General features: G+C 34.4%; 1 protein-coding gene across 1 annotated transcript in view; it reads right to left on the bottom strand.

Annotated features, from left to right (window-relative positions):
- Window positions 1-21902, bottom strand: part of LOC106054768 (uncharacterized) — a 43548-nt gene extending 21646 nt beyond the window's left edge. The window contains exon 1 of the mRNA XM_013210780.2: window positions 20582-21902. The gene's annotated coding sequence lies outside the window, so the exon portion shown is untranslated. The remainder of the gene's footprint in view (window positions 1-20581) is intronic.
- Window positions 21903-24376: the final 2474 nt, after the last annotated feature.

The raw sequence follows: 24376 nt of genomic DNA, 5'->3' as shown, positions 1-24376 counted from the left end.
AAATCTGATTCTATAGTGCTGAAAAAGCTGAAAAATCTGATTCTATGTGCAGAAAAAGCTTAAAAAATCTGATTCTATAGTGCTGAAAAAGCTTAAAAATCTGATTCTATAGTGCTGAAAAAGCTTAAAAATCTGATTCTAAAGTGCTGAAAAAGCTTAAAAATCTGATTCTATAGTGCTGAAAAAGCTTAAAAATCTGATTCTATAGTGCTGAAAAAGCTTAAAAATCTGATTCTATAGTGCTGAAAAAGCTTAAAAAATCTGATTCTATAGTGCTGAAAAAGCTTAAAAATCTGATTCTATAGTGCTGAAAAAGCTTAAAAATCTGATTCTATAGTGCTGAACAAGCTTAAAAATCTGATTCTATAGTGCTGAACAAGCTTAAAAAGTTGATTCTATAGTGCTGAAAAAGCTTAAAAAGTTGATTCTATAGTGCTGAAAAAGCTTAAAAATCTGATTCTATAGTGCTGAAAAAGCTTAAAAAGTTGATTCTATAGTGCTGAAAAAGCTTAAAAAGTTGATTCTATAGTGCTGAAAAAGCTTAAAAAGTTGATTCTATAGTGCTGAAAAAGCTTAAAAAGTTGATTCTATAGTGCTGAAAAAGCTTTAAAATCTGATTCTATAGTGCTGAAAAAGCTTAAAAAGTTGATTCTATAGTGCTGAAAAAGCTTAAAAAGTTGATTCTATAGTGCTGAAAAAGTTTAAAAATTTGATTCTATAGTGCTGAAAAAGCTTAAAAATCTGATTCTATAGTGCTAAAAAAGCTTAAAAATCTGATTCTATAGTGCTGAAAATGCTTAAAAATCTGATTCTATAGTGCTGAAAAAGCTTAAAAATCTGATTCTATAGTGCTGAAAAAGCTTAAAAATCTGATTCTATAGTGCTGAAAAAGCTTAAAAAGTTGATTCTATAGTGCTGAAAAAGCTTAAAAATCTGATTCTATGTGCTGAAAAAGCTTAAAAATCTGATTCTATAGTGCTGAAAAAGCTTAAAAATCTGATTCTGTGTGCTGAACAAGCTTAAAAAGTTGATTCTATAGTGCTGAAAAAGCTTAAAAATCTGATTCTATGTGCTGAAAAAGCTTAAAAATCTGATTCTATAGTGCTGAAAAAGCTTAAAAATCTGATTCTATGTGCTGAACAAGCTTAAAAAGTTGATTCTATAGTGCTGAAAAAGCTTAAAAATCTGATTCTATGTGCTGAAAAAGCTTAAAAATCTGATTCTATAGTGCTGAAAAAGCTTAAAAATCTGATTCTATGAGCTGAAAAAGCTTAAAAATCTGATTCTATAGTGCTGAAAAAGCTTAAAAATCTGATTCTATAGTGCTGAAAAAGCTTAAAAATCTGATTCTATGTGCTGAACAAGCTTAAAAAGTTGATTCTATAGTGCTGAACAAGCACAAAAAATATATATGGTTCATATGGTTTCGATGATCAATACTTCCGCATTCTGTACACAGGATACATCAAAAAGGTTTCTTGTATGCAAATCTTCACTAAATAGCGCCATTTTAAAGGGTGACATTTTAGACCACGTAGTCAACGATTTCATTATTTGATAGGAAGACTATTACAGCCGTAAATATAACATAAATCAATATTGAACAGGAGTTCACCAGTACTCTTCAAGGCGGGAATCTCACAGACCGTGCTAACAACGTATGTAACTAGTTATATGTTTGGGTGCGAATAAACGGGCATGCAAATAAACGGACAAAGTGAAAAGTGCAATGTGAAGGACGCCAGACGTGTCCCGCCATTGTAAGTCGATATGCGCCACTCAGATCTGAATTAAACTAATACAAGGAATAGTATCGTCACTGAAATCACAGGCTGGCCAGTAGATTAAATGGACTTTAAAAATGTAACAGGAGATATCACCCTGGTATATTCACTAATCTCTGTGGACAACGGTTACCCAAACAATACAGAAACACTCATTGCGTGTGAATAAGAGAGAGAGAAAGAGAGAGAGAGAGAGAGAGAGAGGTAGGAAACGAGCAGACATAATGGTTCAATAGAATTGTTCTTGCTTCATAAACACAAAGCGTCTAGTCTTGTGCAAGGACCTCATGTAAACATGGTTCAGTAAAACGTTAGATATCGTCAGCCATTCGAGAAGTGTAAAGCTGTCTGGCTGGCATGCAACAAAATAAAACAATGTATCCACTAGAGCAAATACAGCATTGAGTTTAATCACACGTTTAATCGTCTAGGTATCCTTTTTCTCTACATTCCATTCGTGTTATTTAAGGATACTATCGACCGTTAACTTAGATCTTTGTATTACCAATATGCATGACCGGATCACAGCATATAGACACTGGGCTGGTTAAACTGGCCAGCAGGCCAACACTGGCTTTGTTACATTGAAGCCTTTTTTTTTTTACCTACTTTGGGTAACAATGAATGGTTGCTATTAATTTGCTTACAATTCCTTAAATTAGCGACAAACTTGGAAAAAACATTAAGCAGGTGGCTTGGTGCTGCTATATTACAACACAGATTCAATTAGCAAAGTAATATACACACTTTAAAGCTCGTTATTGAACTATACTCATCAAGTTCTAGTTTCGCGAACATTGGAAAATAGTCATTAAGTTTCTATTTGCAGTCACGTGACATGAAGCGGAGTCTCTCAAGCGTGCAGTTCTCAATAAAGTGCATTCTCTGGAGCCCAGACAACCAGCATGAGCGACAATGCAACGGTCATGGTGGGTAATCAGCTCGGTTACACCATTTGAATATATACCCACACACACACACCACCCGGCCTTTACAACATATCGACCAGCTATATTGATCAGAAAGATATAGGGAAGTATCCAAGTTGAATTTAGGTCGTCACACTTATTGCTACATGTAGCTGATAGCTTTATTCTACACTACGACATGCACAGGGCTTGAATGTAGCTCTCAATACCGCAAGGGAAATACATATATATAGAATTTTAATACTAAGACTAAGAAGATACATACTATTATTATTTATTTATTAAATATTAATATTTACACCATAGAGCCATTAGAGAATGGAATGGGTAGCCTGAATCAGCCAAGAAAACCAGACTAGCAGAGATTAATTCATTGATTAACATGCATGACTGGATTGACACATGAAATGGGTTGGACGTAATTATTTTCTTATTTGAAGTAACGTCTGTAATGTACAAGATATTTCTTAAATATTGCTTTAAAAATTACATTTCTTTTTAGGTTCAGTAAAAATGGAGAAAAAAATTCTCAGCTCTCAAATCTATTTGCTATATAAAATTATTACTTTACTAAGTCATTACTCAATAATTGCACTAGGAACACGTGTCTATGTTATTCCTTTTAGTTACCAAATACACAATTTGCAAATGATAAAAGCCTTCCTTTTCAATTATTTGTAGCATATATAGATTGAGAAACCATAAACCACCACAAGCTTCATGGGGGAGGAATGGGGGAAAAAAGAATGTTACTTGTTTAATTAGCCCGGATAAGAAACGCCAAATGCTTGACATTTCTGTACACCATTCTCTGACCCCACCCTTTTCTCCACTTTTTTTCCCCCTCGAGGTCACACTCATCTTGGGTAGACGCCAGCCTAAAGGTAAAGAAGAATTTCACTTTCGTGTCCAGTTAACGGCCATCTTGTCACAATGGTTTAAGACAAGCAGATCTACTTGCAGGAAAGATTGATTTGCCTTAGCGGGAACAGGTGCCATTAATCTATCAAACCAATGAAACACTGTATCCACACATACCTTTAGCATCTAGATCGCATTAGAAGCTCCAAAAAAAAAAAAAAAAAAAGAACAAAAAACGAACACACATAAAACACACGCGTATTAAGTGCTCGCGTGGAATGTCCAGATTCTTGAAATGAATCTGCCCCCCCCCCCCTAAAATATATTATTATTTAAAAGAGAATCAATGTTATTACTTACATTTTATTAGAGAAACATACACAATGAGTTAGAGCGAGAATAAAACAAGAGATGGAAGGATCAATACAGCTACACACTTTCAACCTTTTGTTCCATTAGCAATCCAAGAGGAGATAATTTCCAGCATGAAAAAAAAATGACAAGAGACGGAGGAAATGACTTTTTTTTTTTTTTTAAAGAAAAAAAAAACTACAAACGATGTTGGCATAATGTGAAGCACATCTTCCTTCCTCGGTCCCGCCTACACAATGTGCTGTAGGCCTGGTCAGTGGTCACTGCCAATCACAGCCCGCCTTGTGGGCAAACGGCGTAATTTTAACCACTAACAAATCCATCACTACAGTGCCAGTAGCACATTTGTTTTTTAAATAATATTCAATCAATGAACGTTGGTACCTCGACACTAACACATAAAGTCCTAACGATTAAGCTGATCACAAAACATCCCATGATGCTACTTGTACAAGAATAATTAACAAAAAAGGTTCAGAAAGAAAAAAAAACAAACTTTTACTTGAAATCCGAGACAATATTTTTATTTTACAGACTTCAAATTACAAGAGGAAAAAAAATGGTGAAATAAAAAAAAATATAGTGCGAACGCAGCGGTTCTAAATATTGTTTTCGTCCCATGACATGCTCATGTGGACAGAGCTGTGACGTGGCAAAGAGACATTGGTTTAAACTGCCCACAGGTTGTGACGTTGCAGGTCAGTGTTCAGGCCTTCTATAACGATTGGTCTCGGTCCAACACACCCTATTGTGAAGAAACCAAAATAGATGCAGGGAATAGAAAAGGACTTTTGAGGTGCAGCGATGAAAGAGACCCGAGACTAGAAGCCTTTAATAAGAAACTGGTCATGTTTATTTTAGGATGGGAGGGGGGGGGTAAGTACCGGTAATCAAAAAGGTCAATTGCTCATAATGAGTTGATCAACTGTACAAGTAGGAGCCTCCTTCTAATGAAGTCAGGAAACCACTGTTTTAATCTGACTTCACTTGGTGCATTAGTGTCCCCCCAGTACATTGTATACTTATTTAGTCAAGTATGAAGCTAACTTGTGGCTTAATGAGATATTCCTATGACATGTCAAGTACTCTAATGTTACTCATTTATTGTTAATTGGTGAGTAGTTGGTCATTAGAGACACTTAGTGTTCCCCTCTTTCCTTCCTACTACAGCCTCTACTCATTCTGACTTTTTTTTTAAATTCAGTGGACACATTCATTGATCAAACTAAACACTACAAGCTCAATCTTCAGGTTCACCAAATTATGAAGTCAATGTTTCAAGACTTACTTTCACGGATTTACTTTTACCTGATATATTCATTATACCATATACCGGTACCTCGTTTGTTTCTTTAAACAAGACAACATTTTACTTAAACAAGTCTCTTTGTGACAAACACAACCATCATTCTTTGTACATAGTTTACATTAACTCGTTCCCGTCTGTGGATCTGGTCAAAATATTTTACACGTTTTTTTCTACCATTTCCCATTGTTGGATAAAGTTGAAACTTTGCACAATTGTTCATTGTCTATGACAACAATCAATTTAAAAAGTTAACCAATTACTATTATTTAACTAAGTTTGTTTTATATGGACTCCTATCAATGTAGAAAATTAGGTGGTTCGCTAATAAAAGACTAATAAAAGCTTCTATTTTCCTAAGTACTTGAATAGCTCAGTGAAGAAACAACAACATCGGACTTCCATCATGGAGGCAGACTTCGAATTCAGGCTAAATCAGCTTGATTTTTAAAAATATAATATAAGCGAGTTTATTTTAAAGTATTTTTTTTTTATATGTAATTTGTTTCTAATAAATACCCTCGAGGGAATCTAGCCATTGAAAGTCTCCAGCTACCGTAACACTGCCCAAATACAGAGATGGAATAAATAGAATGTCAAAAGTTAGGGGGTCGGTAAAAATGTCTGTCCAGGTCTTGTTATTTCTTAACAAGATAATGTCCAAGATGGCGAGAGATGGACAGAGCATGGCTTCTGCTTGTTTGTTGATTTATTTTTCATGTGTTGAAATATCGATTTGTTGTTTACGTATTCACGCGTCTTCAAGTTTTTTTTAAATTCAGGACAGGGGAAGAAGAGGGGGAGACGTGTCGCTTCCACAACAACGTGACCTGTAAACACCACAATTACGTCATACGGCTAGGTCAAGGAGAGATTAAAGATGACATTTTCTATTAAAATGTTTTCTTTTTTTTTTTTAAATAATATAAATCTACTTTCAATTTACCCAAAAAAGATAACATTTGGAAAAAAAAAATTCTTGAGACTAAAAGTAATAAACCTCTTTAAGAGCCAGAACTTCCAAGAATGTTATAGATAACACACACACACACACACACACCAAAGGGTAAGGTATTACAACCCAGAGACAGATACGAATAGAAGTAACGAGGGTACAATGAAACGCAGAAGCCAGTCACAAATACCACACAGTTTTTTTAATGATCCAAAAAAAAATGGCAGCATTGAAAATGATTTTTTTTTATAATATAAAGAACTACACCTACCATTGGGATGCGCAGTGGCTGAGCGATAAAGCTCTGGGCCTCCGAACCGAGGTCCCGGGTTCGATTCCTGGTGAAGACTAGAATTTTGATTTTCGAGATCTTTAGGTGCCTCTGAGTCCACCCAGTTCTAATGGGTACCTGACATTAGTTGGGGAAAGTAAAGGCGGTTGGTCATTGTGCTGGCTACATGACACTATCGTTAACCGTGGGCCACAGAAACAAATGAACTTTACATCATCGCAAAGATCGCAAAGTCAGCGAGGGGAACTTTTTTTTTTACACCTACGGTCATTGTGAAGTTATAAAATAATGAGCAAACTGTTGTGTCCGCCCTTCCATTCGTCTATGTCTATCTTATTACCTCCACCACCAACCCCTCAACTTAACAACGTAAGCCTTCATTCTGTACATTACATATTAAGTACACCACTAAAGCTAATTTCAACCCATCGACTCAAGTTGCGGTACAGATAAGCTCTGGGTCAACCAATTACTTCTAGACAGTTCACGAAACTAGATCTAGTACGTACTAACTGTAGTGCAAAGTTTATGCAACACGGTAAAAACAAGGGTAAGAGATGACCATGAACTTGGAGACAATGTCAAGGCCTCAGTGACTAAAGCAAAAGAAACGCATTGTCCAATAGTGTTAACGTTTGTGTACTGTAAGCGCCATTTTGAAAACTAGATCAGTCAATTTCTTTAAGTTACAGTTTCCAGTTTCTAAACCTCTTAGTGGTAAAATTACTAAGTTAAAAAAAAAAAAAAAGAAGATCTGATGTCAATAAACAAGTCAGGAATTCGACCAACAAATCTACATTAGCAATTAGATTTACAACATACTAGATCTAGTCAGAAATTTCAGTGATAAGAAAAAAAGTAATAAATTTAAATTAAATAAAAAAAGGAAATTCCATCCCGTAAACTGAAATGTGTCATGAAAAGAAACTAACTGAACCGTAATGACATCGGCTAATTATATCCAGTACGACACAGATTCGCTTGCTCGGGTTCCAACAGTCTTTTTAAATAGGCAAGACTTGTCAGACGATAGGTCATGCATTGATGCAGTATTGTAAACCCAAGAGGTTCAAAATACAAGGAAGTTTAGGGAAAGTTGTTTATTTCTTGGTGGAACCTCACAAGTTTCTCCAACTTTCAACTCATTTATCAATAATAATAATAATGCCAGCAGTCCTGACACTGGTCCTGCTTGTAGGCTGCCTGGACAGCTCGAACAGCGTAAATTCCTACTACACACTTTCATCATCTTAGTGCAAAATTGAAATCCCTCACTTGGACAACGTTTCATTATCACATAGAGCTGACATTGTGCACTCGTGCTTCCAGACAACACAAGCTATGAACATTTCTGAAATGGCACTTCATTAGGTATGTTTTTTTTTTTAATTAAATGGGGCAAAGGGGAACTAACAAATTGTATTTGTCTTATGACTATCAGTAGGTAATATCCCTTTGGCATATGGCCACACCCAGGTCTTGCATTTATTAATATGATCATTTTTTTTTTCTAAAGTATTTATTTAATGAACTTGAAAAGTATTTAATATTCAATTAGTTACCATTTAGTGCTAATTACACTCTCAAATCATTGATACACAGAGACATCAAATAAAAAAAAAATGAAGATGCAAGGAACACATCTGGTCTGTATGTTGTCTCTATGTGTTGGGATCCTATATTTATATTAACTACAATTATTACAAAATTATGGCCAATAAAATATGAATGTTTATTTCCCTTCTATATTATTTGAACATAAAGTACGTATTGATTTTTTTTTTTTAAATTACTTGTGTTATTTTTAAAATACATTTTGTTATAATTTTACAATATTTAAAAATACGACAAACAGTTGGACAATCGATTCTCAATTTCAGAACGGATATGGAGTGCGCAGCTATGCAACACGAACTGCCAATTAAATCATGTTATAAAAGAGGTTAACATGTATGTGCATACAATACGATATTTTTTAAAAACTAAAAGTGCACGTTGTTGAAAGATTCGCAGTAGCTGTTGCAATTAATAACACTGTAACAGTATTGATGACAGACATAAGGGTGTGTGAATACTGACTTTAGTGACCTGTAGGTTTTTTTTTTTTTTTTTTTTTGGGGGGGGGGGCAATTTAGGACAGACTAACTGGCAGTACTAATTAAAGATGTAGATGGCATGATTTGTTGAGAGTCTGGTTGTTGTGATACGGATTGAGGGACGTGCAGACCGACGATCTATATAAAGGCTAGTAATTTATCAATACGGTTAGTTGATTAACAACGAGTTAAGAGCTTCTTCATTGAGTTGCTGTGTGCTGAGGGGGCGAAAGAAAGACGCATCATTAAGCCATTACCATTACAAACATTTTTACCTATGCCACTATATTTATTTGTCTACTACGAAAGTTGTATATATGTCTATACTCAGACTATACTGTTAAAACTTTTAAATCGTTTTAAAAATGTGTTCAAACCGGATTTGGAGATGCAAACATTTTGTGTGTGCAATACGGTGGAGTCTAAATGATCAGACAGGGTCCTGAAGAATAATTTCAACAACCCAATCTTAACCACATAATACCTCCGTTTCAATAACCAAATAGAAACACGTTAGAATAATGCTATACGGTTATGATATCATTGAACTAATCATAACTATTGATGTACCAAGTGTCATTGGGGAGGCGCGGTGGCTGAGTGGTAAAGTGCTTGGCTTCTGAACCGGGGGTCCCGGGTTCAAATCCTGGTAAAAACTGGGAATTGTATTTTCGGGACCTTGGGAGCCTCTGAGTCCACCAAGCTCTAATGGGTACCTGACATTAGTTGGGGAAAAGTATAGGCGGTTGGTCATTGTGCTGGCCACATGACACCCTCGTTAACCGTAGGCCACAGAAACATTATCTGCCCTATAGACCACAAGGTCTGAAAGTGGGAGCACCTTTTCACAAATCAGGTTTTCGGTTTTGATAGCGTGATATGAATGTAAAGTGTAAGCTATTTTCGCTTAGACTATATAAAGACTCTTCATAACGATATATTGTTTTGTGTAGCAATTACACGAGCGTCAATTAGCATCGCAGTGTTTCGGTACATAGGTCATGACATGCAATTTTAAGACAACAGAAAGGATATTCAGTATGACATCATTAGCAAGACAACAGAGAGGTTATTCCGTTATGTAACAAGCTTGCGAATCCATTCTCTCTGATTAATGGCGAGTGCTGGGTGGGGAGAGCTTTTAGGCCTACATTTCGCGAGCCCGTGTTTAGACATGAACAACAAAATACGTACATGTATGAATCGAGCTAATGGGCTAGATTCGTTGTGTATTTTTTGTATTCCCCCCCCCCCAAACTTGTTTTGTTTCAGTGTCTCCTATTCTAATCTTGTCAGACGTGACCTTCTTGGTGTTATTCCCGTTCTAAAAGTACGAGCCGTGACGTAGCTGATTTAGCATACGTGAATACGTCTAAACCACCCCGACCCCCGTCTTCACTTTCCCCCCATTTCACTAAGACCTTCTGTTTTCCCATCAGCGCCTATGTTAATGCCGGCGCTTCATACAAATGGGGGAAAAAAAAAAGTAAAGTAACGCGAGAATCGAAGTCTCGCTGCGTGGCTAAAAGTACACTAACTCCAACCAGTCGTCACCACCATTCAGATTCCCTCACTTTCTCTCTCTCTTATACCGACCAATATGGCAAATAACCCAGTCAATAATACGGAGGAGGTGATCACATGAAATCTTCACACGCATAAAGAAACTTCCCAATATTTTTTTTTACAGCAATTTTCATTAGAATACATTCGTGCACTTTATCTGACTAGATCTTGTTGTCCAGGCAGATTTGGTGCCATGCGCGTGTGTGTATTAGTGAAAGCGCATGTGGTCTCGAATTTAAAAAAAAAAAACATACAAGAACGAAGTTGACAGATGATTGGTCACGTCTGCATGAAGCCAGGATGACAATAGCGAGGAGAAGGAGGCAGTGGTTAGCCAGGGTCTTGTGTTACATACAGAATGTACTCTGAGCAGTCAACAGCTTCAAAGAGCTAAGAGACCGTGGAGGGAAAGCAATTTAACCAGGCTACACTGTCCCAAAATGTGGTTCACTATTCCATTTGGTCTACGGTCGCCCATGACCCGACTGCACGTTTCAAAAGCAAACACGAAACTTTCCAGTAATGTTGTTATGAATGTGTGTGTGTGTGTGTGAAATAGAATATTTACTGTTAGTTGTAGAGAGAGAGAAAGCATTAAATTAGACTTGTACGCGGCTCTGTCGTAGGCTGTGTTAAGTACACCAAACGACTCCAGAATTCTAAAGTGTAACGACGTGTTGTTGTTTTTTTGTACTGAGTTATATTTTGTTTCAATATCATTTTATTTTATTACTATTAGATCTATATCTCATCTCTAGTTGAATTGGTCAATATTGTTAATAAAAAAAATATATTTAGTTTTGCTATTGAAAAAGATTGTTCAAGTCATCTCAAGTTGTATAATAAACATGTTAGACAACGGTTTAGTTGTACTGGCAATTCCATGCTATACGTGAACGACAGACCTTGACCTTGCTAACACATTCATGTATGTGAGCAACTTACTATGAGTTGGTAAGGATGACGCAAGGTTATGGAGCTCAAGGTTATGGAGCTCAAGTTTCCCCTCTCTTGTTATTTACTCTCGTGGGATGCACCCATGCTAATAATAGACATAAAAACAGCCCTGAGAATGACACTTTGGATATAAATTAGAATACATACTAAACCAATGAGCATCGTGTTGTGTACCACCAGAATGTGAAGACTAGCCGCTATTTCACTGTCACACCACCTGACACGCACTCATTGCTCAATGCCCCTACAGTGACACAGGTGGGCGACTGTTTCTGGAGGAGTGGACGCCGCTTAGTTTATGAAGACTATCGGGTGTCACTGACAACAACTTAGGAAAGATTTATTTTTTTTTCAATTTCCTTTTACCGTCTTGTTAGGTTTAGTGTATATTTTAAAATAAAGAAACGAAATGTTGAAAAATCTATGAATTTCTATCAAGAGAAATAACTTTGTCGTTTCATTTATGCTGGTTGCCCTAACAAGCAAATGAGATTGGGAGACGGGGAAACACAAATCCCTACCGTAAAGTTTTCTTTAAAGAAGGTATTTAAAAAAAAAAGGAAACAAGGACAGTTATTTCAATGACTTAAATAATAGTGGTTTAACAAGAAAATAACAGTTAAGAATACTTTTAAAAAAGTTTAGATCAGTCATGTAAGTAAATTTGTAATAGATTTAGACTAACAATAGAAAAAAAAAAGCATTTGTAAAAAAAAAAAAAAAAGGGGTGGGGGGGCGACCTGAATTCGAACTCGTGGCTCAAGACGACATTGTGACCACTCTGCTAGTGAAGTTCTTATGAACACAGAAGATTGTAGAGTTATGTATTGTTTCCATACTCTAGGCGTACTTCGTGTCTGTGTTCACAAGGACTCAGACGACGACTTGTAAAGGGGACTAATTCAGCTCGTACCACCACTTCAGTCAAGTACGATTTCTTTCCCTTGTCCGAGATACCAAACAAAATAATAAATTACCAATAGATAGTTAACTAATTTTTTTTTTAAATTGATTTTTTGTGTTGTCAGGTAAAAGAGATAATTGTACAAACGTTCAGCTTTATCCCAGACAGACAGAAAGAGAGAGAGAGAGAGTTGATATAGGCTTTGTAAAAAATAAATAAATAAAAAAAACAACAAAAAAAAACAAGTATTTAGAAACCTTAAGCCAAAATGACCATTCTAATATCATAACCTGGTACTGTACCTCAAAGATTAGCGCCTTTTAAATGATTAGTAATATCAATGTTGCTTACTAACACTGCCATATAAAGGCTATTTAATTCATTCATGTGATAAAATGCTACAAAGAGTATGAACATTTTATTTGAATAAAAAAAAAACAGATGGTTTATCCCCCCCCACACACACTTTATGTAAATATATACAAATTAATATGAGATCAACGGATACAAATCCTACGCAAACACACATACGCAGACTAACCCATCTACTGCGTTGACCCTTGAACCTAATTTAAATAGTTTCACGCACAGCTTCCAAAAAACATCGTGTTAGCGTTTTCCTGTGTACTTCGTTGTGGGAAGAGAATGCTAAGCAGACCGGGAAAAGATAAACTATAGTAACAACCTTCGGTAATGACGGGCAATGATTTATAAATCTATATATTTCGTATGTCTGAAAACGAATAGGGTTAAGTTGAATCATGCATGCTTATACCCGATGACTCAATGTGGGAAGGAGGACGTGGTTGTTGACGCCTAGTAAATATATGGACAGATATTGATTAACGCTGCACTTCTCAAAGACGCTTATTTAAATAATGTGTTATTTATTGCTTTTCCTATCTAGTTCTGGTGTAGCCTAGTCGATAGTTCTTAGAATACTAAGAAAGGCTGTTAAAAAAAAAAACAACAACCCTTTTTGTCTTTTACAAAGTTGAAATGATGAGGGTTTTTTTACCACACAATTTTCAGCCCAATGCAAGTCAGGGTTAAGCATTATTTTTGATAAATATTTTATTTGCCGAAACTATTGTCAACTCCTGACAATATCACCGTTCAAAATATATGTCACAATTATGTACAAAACAAACCATGATTGCCACCCCCCAAGTATTTCTCATGCCACCATCTGACCTTTAAGCCCTAAAGAATCGATTTTGCTGTAGACGTATAAATAACTAATGACATACTTCTTCCTCGATTCCCTCCCACATATGACCTTTGCCCCTACCACCAGTGAAATCAATGAAGCCGGTTTATCTAACCCATTACAAGAAAGTGAGGATACATAATAAATAGATCAGAATAGGGGGGGAGGGAAGGCTAGAGGCGGGTGATGCCGAGGAAACAGTTTCTGTTCAAACAAAGGGCTGACTGCTTTCCAGCTTAAGGTCTAGAGTTCAAAATATACAGCTATCAGTGCAAAGTCAGACTTTCACTGGTAACAAATGTCAACATAATATTATCTTGATATGTCACAGCCTACATATGTGAGTGGGGAGATAACATACCGGGTCACGACTTAGTGCTATTAGTACATACCGAGCCCAAGAACAAGTGTGACCAGTCACTACAAACTAATAAATCTACTTTTTTTTCTTCTTCTTTGATGACACTGATAGACAGGACAAGCCAAAAATACAATCTTTATGTAAAGTATCTAGCATGAACAGAGAAAAGTTCACTCCAGAGTGTTAAGTTAATGTAGTAATGTTACAAACATGAGGATAAACATAAATACTTTATAATCATACTTTATATAGTACATATTATACTATATATTAGTATATATACATATAGTACGTAATAAACTTTATATAGTCGTTTAGTTGGACTTATCATTCTTAAGGCAACTTGATTTATGAAAACAAAAATTAGGGAAAGAGCACTCAAAAACATTTGCGTTTTTTAAAAAGTATTTAATAGGTCACTTGTTCCACTGTATAGGTCATGGGAGGAGAGAATGATCGAAATGTTAGCCATAAGGGCAACCATAGACGTTTAATGGCTTAAGTTTTCAGATTAAAATTGATCAATCCTTCCCGGAACAAAATGTTTGCTGCTATAAATAGGCCTATATCCTTGGTGAGTTGGGTGTTAGGGTTTAGCTAAATCGCACTAATTACGCTAAAACACATGTTATTAAAAATACCTTTCAGTACTCGGCATTTTTTTTTTAGCTCAGCAATTAAGGGAAATAAAGAAATAAAAATAAAGTTTTTTCTTTCCTTTTTTTAAAGCTTCAGCACATTAGTTAAAACAATCAACCAAGCAATGTATGTAATAGAGGCTGCCTTGAACATTCATATCAACATTAGTCAGCACTATTTACAATGTCACATGATCTACAAACGATATGAGACTATAATGAACATAATGCATAGCCCGATAATAGTGTGCTGGTGACTTGCATTCATATGGTTTAACAATTTTAAATGTCACATATTGAAGCTTTTTTTTTTGTCTAGTACTTCAAAGCACAAACTGTCAACACTGTTTCCGCAAGTCGCTTGCATGTGTAAAAATAGATCTGATAAAAAAAATATATCACACTTAACACGTGCCTTTTAGAAAAGTTTATTTATTACCCAATTTATCAATAGATGATCTTAACATCATCTGCCCTATAGATCTAGATCGCAAGGTCTGAAATGGGAACTTTACTTTTAAATTTATCATCACAACTGCTTTCCATAGACTTAGTTTTTAGACGGCTTATTTGCTAATGACTTTACTGTAGACTTTTCAGAGGGCTCAGATACTAATGACTATATTGTAGACTTAGTTTTCAGAGGGCTCAGATACTAATGACTATATTGTAGACTTAGTTTTCAGAGGGCTCAGATACTAATGACTATATTGTAGACTTAGTTTTCAGAGGGCTCAGATACTAATGACTATATTGTAGACTTAGTTTTCAGAGGGCTCAGATACTAATGACTATATTGTAGACTTAGTTTTCAGAGGGCTCAGATACTAATGACTATATTGTAGACTTAGTTTTCAGAGGGCTCAGATACTAATGACTATATTGTAGACTTAGTTTTCAGAGGGCTCAGATACTAATGACTATATTGTAGACTTAGTTTTCAGAGGGCTCAGATACTAATGACTATATTGTAGACTTGGTTTTTAGGTGGCTTAGATACTAATGACTATATTGTAGACTTAGTTTTTAGAGGGCTTAGATACTAATGACTATATTGTAGACTTAGTTTTTAGAGGGCTTAGATACTAATGACTATATTGTAGACTTAGTTTTTAGAGGGCTTAGAGGCTACACTTCATTTGTCGAGAACAGAATATCACAATCTTCTCCCAATATGGGCTCTCCAATGAAAGGCTAGAAGTGCACCATACCATTATAGACCAGTGTGCTACATGTTAAGCTTTAAGAAGCAATGAGCATTTAAGTCAAAGCCTTTTATAAACCAAAAGTATTTGCTGCTGCTGTTGTTTTTGTTAAACACAGTTAAGTTTAGTAGTGTAGCAGTTGAAACTACTGAATAGGTTTGTAATAAAAATATTTTAATGTACAATTTACAGATTGTCAAATGATGTCACAAACTGCAATGGTTTGATAGACAGACTGGGAGAAAGAGTCTCTGACAAAATATAACAAAATTGTCCTATGACATTGTAAAAGCTGTGCAGTACTTGCTAAAATTTTAATTTAGTTTTCTACAATTTGTGAATCACTTACCACAAACCAAAAAGAAGCACAAGTTTTAATTAGCACACACAATTTTTTTTTTAAAAGTTTAATATTCGCCCCCCCCCCCCCCCCAACCAATAATGTCTAAAAAATTCAGATCTCATACACATCCAAATTTAGGGGCCTGGTGGCGGAACTGAAGCACTTGATTTCCCAACGAGGGGTCTCCAAGATTAGTAATTTGAACTTCAAGAATTCTAGGACACCCAAATCCACCCAACTCTAAAGGGTATCCAAAATTAGTTGGGGAAAGTAAAGGCTATCGGTCATTAAACTGGCCACAAAACACCCTTGTTAGCTGTTGACCTTAGATTTGAGGACTTGAAAGGAAAATTTCTTACTTCAAACACCCAACTTCAAGAATCACACTGCAACTAAGTTAAATGGAATAAAGACTTCTTTTGACAAATCTTCAAGAAATATGTCAACAATAGAGCTAGACCAGTGGACAGGGGGAAAAAATTGCTACTAAAGCTGAAAAACAACAAAATAGAGAGAGCTAACAGATGAACGAGGCTTATCAGCACAATATGCATATTGTGAGACTCAAAAAAACATCAAAGTCAAGATAAAATAACAACAGGAGGCTTAACGACACTTGCTATTTAAGATAGAGCTTGAATAGTTTTTATATGGCTTGAATATTTTTTATATCATGATATACTAGGATTTTCTTTTCTACAGGTCATCGAAAAAAAAAAAAAAAGAAGAGAAGAAAAGCCCAACTTTTTCTACTACTGAATATCACTAGAGGTGCTTTAATATTTATATTGTTTTTTTTTGGTTTGCAAACTTTTTTATCATGAGATCAATATTTAATTTCTTAGATTAAAGTAAGAAGCTATGAATTATGAGAATCAAAATTCACCAGAAGTTAAAACCTTTAAAAGGAATAAAATAATAACAACTTTTATGCTTGAAAACAAAAAATAGAAACAAAAGAGGATAAAAAAAAAAGGTAAATTAACATGTTCAGCAGGTAGAAAAAATATATGTATCACCATGTTGACCATACATATTATTTAGTCTTAACAACATAAGTACACATAAAGACTGACATGAAAATTAAAGGGATGTCTAAATCATTAAAAAAAAATATATTATATAAAACATATATCACATTTTGCACTGGGTCACATTATAAACCATATTTTTTTTAAATTTAACAATGTAATAAATTAAGAAGAGAGGGCATCTGATATATATATTATTATTATTATTATTATATATATACAAAGTATATGAATTTTATTAAAAAGCTTAAATATTCTAATATTTAAACAAAAAAAAAACACCAACAAGCAAAGAGAAAAAGTGGACGTGGAGCAGAAATAGCTGGCTCTCATTTACAATGCACTTTAATCTGGAGGTTCTAAATAGCCAGCAAAAAAAAAAACAACAAATGTCATCTGCCAGTGTTGTGTAATCTTATAAGCATTATCTCTGACTCTTAAGTGTCTCATCAAGTTTGAAAAGTACATGTTGATTAAACCTTTGTACGTTAGAATGACTATAAAAAGATTAAACACTGCAGATTACATTTATGATGAGGTCTTGGTAAGTACTGATATACAAGCACTAATTGTATTATAAGAATACATGCGTAATGTAGGCCAGTGACTACTAAGTATTTTGAAACACAAACATCATTTAAGCAGAAAATCAACTGAAATCACAAACTAAGAATCAGACCAAACGAAAAAAGGATGTATATCTAACTTGAAATTTTACTATTTAGATAGACTTGTCAATGTGTTCACTAAGATGCATATTAATTACTCATTAATTTTGGTGAAAAGAGGCAAATAAATGAATCATGGCTAATATTAAGAACTCTAACACTGAATGAATTTAGTATGAATTTTTTGTAGTAATAACTTCATATGCAACTGATTTCTGCATAGAAGCTAATGGTTCAAAAGAAGATGATGTTAAGAATCTGCTTTTGTGGTAAATAGTTAATAAAGATGAGTTACCAGATTTGTTTACCAGCGAATATCTCAGTACTCCTGACAGTTGGCCGGAATTCAAAAACTGCCTGGACCTAATGTCCTGGAAGCACTATGACTTTCAGCTTCAAAAAAAATTACCTGAAATCATTACTCATTATTGTATGACACTGATGAAAGAATACTATGATAAATGAATATTTTATTTTATTTTTCATACCAATCATTATGAAGGTAGATATTGCACAAATATGAAGTTGTGTAAAGTAAATTTATATTTTTTGTCTAATACAACAGAGTATTTAAGACTGAACATTTCACTAAAATGATCTAATAATTAAGTTTTTTTTTTTTTTTTACCTTTACATCATCTGCCCTATAGATCCCATGGCCTGAAAGGGGAACTTTACTATATTTTTTCATTACATTTTCAAAGGCAATCTTAAATGATAAATCCTGACCTGAAATGATTTCTATAATCGGAGTGGTACTGAAAACCTTATGACTATTTGGAATTAAAACTAGATATAGAAATAAATACTTTAAAAGACAATGGAATTATCGGCACAACTAGATATAGAAATAAATACTTTACAAAGCAAAACAAAGCTTATATAACGGAAAGAGCTGCATAATTACTTCCATATAGAGGTCTAAATACACACATACATATCAATTCACAGACTGTCAGGGTATATATATATATATCATTACTGCAAGATTTATCTCCCCTATTTCTATAGATTTATTTATTTATAAAACAAAATTGATTCATCACTACTAATTAATTAACTAATTGGTTTAATTTTTGTTGATTCATGTGTCATCAACAATGAATAATTGTGCAAAGTTTCAACTTGATTCGATTATGTGTAAATGGGAGAAATAATGTATAGCAGATTTGTACCAGACAGACAGAGTGAATTGATATAAGCTTTATAAAAATATAGCTCTACTGAAGAAACTATGGCTATAACAATCTGATTGTATGTATAAGAAATAGGACTCAATGGCACAGTTGGAAAGAAAAGTAATAGACTATGAGATTTAAGATGCTTTAAGAAATTACATGACATCATATAGATCTACAGTGAGTAAATCTCAAATGAAGGCATGCATGACTTAACAAAATATTAAACCAGACCTACTAATCATTTTCATGGCCACAAGATCCTCATGAGTGGTAATGAAGTGCAACATACAACACAAGGAGAAAAAAAAAAAAGCAAAATATGATGGGAAGAAAGACAACATAAAAGAATGGTTGAGCCTAATGCTGAGTGAGACTACAGAGACAGCACAGAATGAAATGCTTATTAGTAGATCAATTCACTAGTAGAATTTAGTCTATAGATAGTGAAGTTGGTTTGTTCCTTAGATACACACACACACACACATTATGATTAAAAATATTATGATTATCTAGAGACAAGACACTACTAGAATAAGATCTAGATCCTGAATAAGATTTAGAAGACTCTAGATCTATCATCTATGATGTAGATATAGTAGATCTACACAGATGAGATGGGTAATCATTTTATGATTATAAATCTATTATAGTATTTCTAGATACTAGATCATCATCAAAACTCTACAACTAGGCCTAGGGCCTTAAGCTTGTATTAGGCCTATACGTTACTGTAGCCACTGTAGGGTATCCAAGGACCATTCATGTCAAGATTTGTTAAACGGTTTTGATTTCTATGTGGGACATACATAGATCTAGATCTACAAACGCCTTACTTTCTGCAGTTATACTATAGTGTCTATAGTAACAGTATTAAGTATAGATATCAATCTTAATTATTATCTAGGTGTAGTCTATTTGTAGTTGTATAGTACTATAGACATACTACTATAGACTAGAGTGTCACTAGAGTATCATAGTCATAGACAAGTCTGTCACAAGTATAACTATAGATCTAGATCTAGTAATCATCATCTTTTTTGAAGTAACGTCTGTATGTATGATAGTATAATCTACATTGTCGATGTTTTTTTTTATATGCCACTTGTGCAATTATGCCAGTTTGGCTACACGGAAATGTAGATCTAGATTTAGAATGTAAAACTAAAAAAAAACAAACACAAACTAAATAGGTAGATTAACTAGATATCTATATATAGATCTAGTTAATATAGATCTAGATTGTAGAATTAAACTGTTATCTTCATTAAATCATTAAATCTAAATCTAGAGAATCTACATAAGTACTAGATCTAAAGTAGACTAGATCTAGAAGATATATTATTCTATATTTCTAGATGTTTCATATACTTTAGAGTCTAACGTTTAGACTTTTTAGGCTTACTAACCTAGACCTCTATCTCTCTGTATCCATCTAGAAATATAGATCTATATATATATATATAATAGAAATATAGATCTAGATCTCTCTCTCTCTAATAACATGTATAATAATAATAATATCTCTCTGTCTCTAGATCTATATTATATATAGATTTCTCTCTCTCTATATATATATATATAGATATATATTATATATATAGATCTCTCTCTATCTCTCTCTATATAGTCTCTCTCTCTATATATATATATAGTCTCTATATATCTTTATATATATATATATATATATATATTATTTTATATATAGGGATAGTCTCTCTCTCTCTCTCTCTCTCTCTATATATATATATATATATATATATATATGTGTGTGTGATACTAGTGATAGTCCAAGAATGCCAGATCTACCATCTACATCGATTCTAGTAAATAATACTAGAGTCTAATAATAGTATAGCAAGAATTAAATTAAGTAATGTCTATAGATCTAGATTATCTGGATTCTAGCTTTTTATTCTACCTACCTAGAAACAAGGTAGCCATTACTACTTCTAGAGATATGTAAGCTTTGAGCCACTGGTTCTGGAACCGACAAATGCTAGATCTAGCACATTATGGCTTCTGATGCGTATGCTAGATGTAGATCTGTGCTATATCACTAAGTTGCCAGTTTGGTAGATATCCTCAATATTCAACAACTGAATGCTAAGTTATCCAGATTGTTACTAGCTATATAGATCTATCTAGAAATCTAGATATTACAGCTACACATTTTCACAACATCAATAAATGATAAATGCTGTCGTTGAAAGAATGTAATAAATCGTGTCAAATACTCGGAAAATCCGATTTATAATCCAACAGCAGAATTGAGCAAAGCATGCCTACATAACAGATATAGATCTAGTCAAGATATGATCCACAGCTTATCCCATGCGAAATAATCCTCTTTTTAACCTTTTATGTTAATCTGACGCATGATGGGCTTAAGACGTCAACATATACGATTGATAACACATTTGACACGTGCCATTAGATTTTTCAAACTTGTTTCTGATACCTAGACCTAGAGTAGATCTAGTTAATCTAAATTATGATTACATCTAGATTCTAGTTTTACAATATATATATATATTTCACACTAAAAACATATCTAGGTATATCTCTTTAAAGTCTAGCCACGACACTTTTGTACATCTAGAATATAGGCTAGTCGAGACCTATGCCAGGACTTTGATCTTCATGCCACTGAAATCTAAGTTGATTTCTTTCCACTTAGATCACAATATACACACATAGTCTTCCAGCAGGCTGAGCAATAATCCATGGTATTGATAAAGAACTGACATCAAGTTTCTATGTACACACACAAATGTCACAAGTCTCAAATTTCCTTTTACTGGCAATAAATAACATTTAGAAAATGGATCTGGACTAGATCTGCGTCACTATGTATCGAAGAGTCCTGTAATCTAAAAGATTAATCAAGATCTATTAATCTAAATCATATAGATTTTCTAGATCTATATCTAAATGCCAGGACTTTCTCATCTTCTTGCATACTACGCATAGGAAATCCTTTTTTTTTTTTATTTCAACTGCTACTGGCGTCTACTATCCGGCCCAGGAAAATAATCCTAGTATGCCGAGTATTCCTACAACACACTGCTGCGACACGAAGGCTTAACACGAACTAGCACACACACACAGATGACCTGCTTTAACTCAGTTTTGCCTTCCGTGCACCGCAGCCCGCATTGCTCGTAATAAATAGCCTGCCAAAATTGACGGGGCGAATATTAGCCCTTGTCCTCATTCTTCGTGCACTTTTTTCCCCAACCTCTACCCTGGTCCCCCTTTTCTCTCTTCATTCACGTCAACTAGCAGTCCCCGCCTCTCATTATAAACAAAAAGGGAATGGAGGTTAGGGAGAGAGAGGGAGAGAAAAAAAAAAGACTGCCACTGCGAGTCACGCAGTCGGCTTCTATCAGGCGATGTAAACTTTTTTTTTTTTTTTTGTAACCGTTCGTCCTCGACCTTGCTAAAATTCTGTTTGCAGCGTCTACCGCTTGAAAAGCAGAGCCATAAAAAACGTTTGAACTTCTCTGGGGACGGAGTAATCTGTTTTCTTTCTCGCGCCAACGTCCTTCACCTTAATAAGGACACAAAAGGTTACGGCGAGGCTGTAGTTCGCCGTAGCGCAAGTTATCGATTGTTAATACAGTGTATATCTATATAGACATGTGTTATTTTTTACAGAGGCAGTTTGTTTTGTACATGTTATAAATGCTACGCTTTTTAAACTTAGCTTGCTGTTCAATTTAATTATACATTTTTATTGTTAAGAAATTAAATCTAGCGTGCAATTTTACTGTTAATTATAAAAATACAATAATTCAGTTTTAACAAGGTACTGATTTTTTTTAAATCCCTAAAAACCTATTTTGATAAGATTTTTTTTAATTTTCAAAACTTTTAAACTTTCAAATAATTTGACCATTATTCATTCTTTATTTGATCCCAATTTATCAATGGAAAAAAAAATCAACAGTCATAACAGAAATTATAACCTGAACAACTTTCCATAAATATTTCCTTTTAATATCTTTTGTAAAAAGAAAAATATAGATTTCACACATTATTAATTATTAGTTAAATTGCATTTTGTATTATTTTTTTCTTGTATATTCGTATCTAATTTATAAAGAATATACGTCTATAATTACGTCTATAATTGTTTCTTAATTGTAAAGGAACACTTATTTATAATAATAATGCATCAGGCAACATCAACATTTAAATATCAATTCAAAATAAAAGCATTAACAAAACTTGACATTCATATGACCCAGATTTCTACCAGGACGTGAACTAAGTAAATAATTGCTTGCCGGCTAACAGGAGCATCGCCACATACAAACACTTCATCGGTTGCTCTAGGCCGAATTTTTTTTTTTTCATGCCACCACTTTAGTTCTTTATATCCTTTTTAATAACAGTCTTGTCCTACTTTCTATCGTATGCTTGCACTTACTGTTAGACCAAATATAAATACATTCATACTTCTCTTTTATTACATTGTGTGTACATTTCAACTATTTAATCGTTTTAACGTGTCAGAATAATATATATACGAGCCCGCCATATGGACTGGACTTTAAAAAATTGTTATGTGGCGGTCTGCCATTTTTTTTTTACTCTGGTAAGGAAAAAAAAATTCAACCACCGGAAATACAGTGTGTGGAGATGGGTGAGGAGCCGGCGAGTATGAGTGTGATATGAGTTAGGCTGGCTATTTAGACTAGAAATAGAGGAGAGAAAAGGAAAGTGACAGAAAAAAAGGGAGGCGCTCCAATAAGAGACTCTTCACTGAATAGAAAGGCTTAACATAGCAGCTGTTGTTAATGTCTGGTAGTGTCTTTCATTTAGATTAGCACGCAAAATAACAAGGCACGTAATTTAGGGGGAAAAAATTATGTTTTCGTTTACTTTTTGCTAGCTCTACATGAGATTTTGGGGGAAGGGCGGTGGAGTTGATGAATACCTAGTGTTGTTTTTTTTTCTGTCTCAAAACTAGGCTACAAGTTTGTTAAAAATAGCATTTTACATACACAAATTGGCCTTCTAAGATATATCAGTTGTTGGTAGACAGCGAGCTAAGATTAGCGCAGTCGTGTTGAATTAATACCAGACTAGGAATTACTACCAGACTAGAAGTCCCGCGTTCGACGAAATGGTACCACAAAATGGACATAGAAACATTTGCGTTATGTGCAAGGATGTTATAAAAATGAGGGGAGGGGGCGCAGTTGATCAGAATTAAACAGTAAAAGTAAAGTTCCCCTTTCAGACCTTGCGAATATTTGCGATCTATAATAATAATAACAAAAATAATAATAAACAACTTTAATATCCATAAGGAAATTTGTCCTCCAATTTGTGCATTACACCAAACAAAACATGATGTTAGGGCAGGTGATGTTAAGTATTGTTAAGGTTATCTGTTTCTTTGGCCAACGTTTAACGAGCAGGGTGTCATGTAGCCAGCACAATGACCTACCGTCTTTACTTTCAGGTTCCCATTAGAGTTGGTTGGACTCAGGGGTTCCATAAAAAATCCCCGAATTCAAAATACCAGTCTTCACCGATATTCAAACCCAGGACCCTAGGTTCGGAAGCCAAGCGCTGAACCACTCTGCCAGAATTAGTAAAGGAATATATCTTTGGAACGTCGATGCTTGACGTCACTCATGCGACGCTGCACAATCGCGCCAATGCGCAAATTTACACAACTAGTTATATATAACATCTACAACGTA

Source organism: Biomphalaria glabrata, chromosome 11 (genome assembly GCF_947242115.1).
Source record: "Biomphalaria glabrata chromosome 11, xgBioGlab47.1, whole genome shotgun sequence".
Taxonomy (NCBI): domain Eukaryota; kingdom Metazoa; phylum Mollusca; class Gastropoda; family Planorbidae; genus Biomphalaria; species Biomphalaria glabrata.
Note: the sequence above shows the minus strand (reverse complement) of the source record. Positions and strands in the feature narration are given on the sequence as shown.